This window comes from Chenopodium album, chromosome 3 (assembly GCF_948465745.1).
Source record: "Chenopodium album chromosome 3, dcCheAlbu1.1, whole genome shotgun sequence".
In the NCBI taxonomy this organism is placed as follows: Eukaryota; Viridiplantae; Streptophyta; class Magnoliopsida; order Caryophyllales; family Amaranthaceae; genus Chenopodium; species Chenopodium album.
In genome coordinates this window covers 59303092-59307569 of record NC_137836.1, presented here as the reverse complement: position 1 = coordinate 59307569, position 4478 = coordinate 59303092, and positions in this window count along the sequence as shown.

Below are 4478 nucleotides of genomic sequence, written 5' to 3'. Positions count from 1 at the left end.
TGAAGGTTTCACCGCATTTTACAATAGATGGAAAGAAACTTTCGCTAGGATGATTGGAGTTCCAAAAGAGAAAGAATCTGTAAGGATGTTCATTAAGAATCTCCAAGACAAATATTAAAAGCACTTGAAATATCAATGCAATTTAAATACCTTCAAAGTCGTTTACAACATAGGCATTGACATTGAAGATGACCTTGCAAACAGAAAGCTGCTAACAATAGTAACAACAGTGGTTGGAAAGGAAAAAAGAACGACATTCCTTCTTCTTCCAAAAACAATGTTAGCACCTTTAATCTCAATAATGTCTTAGCCATGGATAATCAAGGACCCATAAAGAAATTAAGAAAAGAGTTCACCCCTATTGGGATGAGTTATGACATCGCCTTCTATCGTCTTCATACTAAGGGACATATCACTCCTATCGAACATGTTGACTCGAATGAACAATACAAGAGGGGGGGTGAATTGTATTGTAGAGGAACTAGGGTAATTTTTGCGAAATTCTTAAAGGAACTTAAACAAAAACTTTAAAGTGCAAGAGAGATTTTACGTGGAAAACTTCTTGGCCCTAATCAAGAAGAAAAACCACGAACACAAGGGATTTTAAACTCAACTCTTAATAATAATAGGGCAAACAACCTATTACAAATTAAGACTCTAAACTCAAGTTCCTCAATGAACTTAAGTTCCCCCTTAACTGATCCCTCAATCAGTTAAGCTCTCGAATCTCTCTCTTTCTCCCTGCTTCACTCAAAGCAATAACACACTCTAGAGTTTACCCAAAATCTTCCCCAATACAACTCAAGACAAAAACTCCTAAGATTCTAAGTACAAGGACACTCAAGGACTTAAGTGGATTTTTGACTCTTTTCGAAAAACTAAGAATTGTAATGCTCAAGTGTACTTTTTAAAACAGAAAACTGATCCTATTTATATAAGAGGAAACCAATTGAGACCTTACGTTTACCTCAACTCCCACTACACCACAACTTCCATGAAATAAGGAAGTGCAGTTCGTGGATGCTTGGGCAGCAAGCTGAAGCGCACAAAAGGAAGTGGTTCCTTTATTTTCTCAACTTCATTGACTAAGTAAAAAGCCGTTTTTCAAAATAGTTTTACCAAGTCAGATTTTCCAAAAGATTAGGATAAAATAAAAACAGAAAATATTTTAAATAAGATATTTTTCACTTAAAAAATAGTTTTCAGAAATAAGATTAAATCTTGTTTAAAACAAGGAAAATAAAATCTTTAAAACTCGAAATTAAATCCACTTAAATTCTATCAATTTTCCACGTATTTAACATATATACAAGAAGTCTAAAATAAATAATAAAGATACAATAGAGTCCTTGGAACACAATGAAGCTTCGACTCTGGAGCTTCAGTTCCTCACTAAAGGAACTTGGCTACTGATTGTCTTCTATGCTTGTCCATAGCTCATCCTTTAGACTTGTTCCATGCTCCATTCTAACTCTAGAACTTCGTTGCATATAAAACCTGTCAAGTACATCAAAGCTAATAGACAAAAGTTAATGCCCTTATGGTTTGCTTAGGTTCCTTGAGTCATCATCAAAACTTAAGATCAACAGAACACATTCAAGATCCCAAGCCTGAAAAAAGGTTTCCTAGTTGGAATCCAAATGCCCATTGCAAATACCATCAAGGTAGGGGTCATAGTTTCGAGAATTGTTGGAAGCTAAAAGAGATAATCCAATATTTGATCAATAATAACAAGCTTCCCATACCTTTAGTCAAGAAGACTGATTGATGATAAGCTCAAAGAATGAGGCGCGCTTCAATAACAAGATTTCATATTTCTTTTCTTATTTCTTGATTTCCCCTTTCCAATAATTCTAGCATAGACACCAATAATTTTCCTTAGATATATTTCTTAGAGTTTGATTTTTATATCCCCCATGTGTTCATACTTGAGGTATATACGTTCCAAGAGTTTTGGTGCGTAATCTCTTTCACTTTATGTTGTTTACATATTATTAGACTTGGTGATGACTCTCAAACCATAACATATAATCAAACATTGTAATTATGCAAGCAATCAATCATACCAAATTAATTCTTGAATAATTAGTGACCACATAACTTTTAAATGTTCACTAAAAAAATGAGAATACGCAACACTTACGATTGCAACACTTACAGAAATGTTACTCTTAATAATCTAACGCAACAATATTTATTTATTATCTTGAAACTAAAGTAACAGAAAAAAAAAAGTGTTGCTCTAGACTATATAAGGCAATAGTCGATTAAAGTGTTACCTTTTTCTTGTCTAAGACAACTAACATAATAATTGTTGCATGAAAAAGATAACAATAACAAAAATATTGTTTGAATATGTAACATTAATATCTATGTTGCCATCTATGGCAACATTTATATTAAAAAGACAACATAATTTAAGATGTTGCTTTTATGATGGAGTTGGTAGGGAACTCACCTTGTGACTTAGAGTTCACAAGTTCGAGCCCTACCAACTACTAAATGCTTGGGAGTGGCAACATTTAGAAACATTTTTCATTTCTTGTGACTTTTTTGAATTGTCTCCTTAGATGGCAACATTTTTCATTTGATGTTGCCTTATGTATCATTTTACCTTGGCTTTAAAAATTGTTGTCTTTGAATAAAAATGTGTTTCCTTATGAATAGACAACGAGGGCATATACTACACCTCATATGTGTTGCCTTAGCTTCAAGGCAACACTTTTTTTATATTAGGCAATGGTTTTGCACTGTTACCTTCGCTTTATTTTGTTGTAGTGGTTAAATCCTTTTTAATCTACCTCGATGTCAAAGACATCTTAAACACATAATATAATGCGCCTCAAACTCTATCCCTCGGTGTTAGAAACACCTTAAGTGCACATAGGCACCGGAATATAATTTATTCCTGTGTACTAAGACACTTGATAGCTTAAGTCCCATGCTTAAAGCATCAATAAAAATTATATGAACCATAATAAAATTTCCTTTTCATATTCCAAACCAAATTAAACATTTAGTTTAATCAAACATGCCTTCAATCATGCTAATAATAAAAGTATGGTTCATATCCAACATGTCATCATATTTAATTCCAATCACTAATCCATCATTACTAATTCATACATCACAAATCAATTTCAAAAAAAAAATACATCACAAATCATTCTCCAACATTAACCATACAACACTTTCCAACCAATACCTATCATGATACTACTTTGAATTAATTAATGAAAGTCAAGCATGTTTTTGCATATTCAAATACTTACCAAGTACGCGAACATACCTTGAATATGATCTTAAAATCACCACGACTACAAGAAATCACTCACTTGGAAATCTCCTACAATCCAAAATTACAATGAGGCATTAATACCTATTCCACACAAATTTCCAGCAATATATACACTCCCTAAATCACTCATAAATCCTTTAAAACAAGCTAAAATTTAATTTAAAACCCTTACTTTTATTTCCAACTAACTGGTAATTAAATATCCTTTCAAGAAACTTAATTGTAGCTTATATACAAAATTCCAGCTTTATCAAATCATCTGAAATTGTTGTAATTGTGTTTTAAAACACTTATTTCAATAATTTAAATCACCCATAAACAATTTTCATCAATATTCATAAACTTGAAAACCTAGGGTTTGTAATTTGGGGCTTTTTAATTCAAAACCAAATTTGAAAATTTATATGAAATAGAAATTACTTATCTCTTGATTCGTGAACCAAAACTGACAATAGCCATGTCGTGGCGAACCACTGACCTAAAAGACGATTCCTCGCTACCTCCCGGTACAGCAAACTAGAAGCGGTCGCCCTTCCGGATAAGCACGACGATGGAGTTTATGTGCACTCGCAAACCCGACTGGAATTCAGAATACTTGCCTAGAAATCAAGAACAGTGATTAGTATTTTAGAGAAGAGAGAGAGGTACGAATTGTTGTGTATTTTGGCCGAAGAAGAACAGAGTATTTATAAAGTGAAGGAGAGCAACGACCAGCATTGAAGAAGGTAACAACCAGTAGAAATTAGGGAAAATGGCTAGTTGTAACAGTTAGCCCTTAATCTCCATGATTAATGGAGAATCCGAACAGTCAAACGGAGTGAATAATGTAACTGATTACAATATTTTAAAACAAGGTGAGCCAAAAAAAGGAAATATAATTTCTCCAAAAAGATAAGAGGGACACACGCTCGCGCATTCCCCGAGTCCACGAGTCCCGAGCCCATCCCGACTCGGCGCGTGTCTGTGTGGTACAATACCCACCTCTAAGTCACTCAACTAAGTAGTGCTAAGACACTACAACACATAAACAAGGCAAAATCTCTCCCCCAAACCAATGTAGGACTTTTTCCTTTTCATTTGTTTTCTCTCTCTCTTGTTTTTTCCCCAAACACTCTTGTTTTATATCAAGAACTTCCAACATATACATCATACTTAAAATCAAACATCATAAAAATCATCA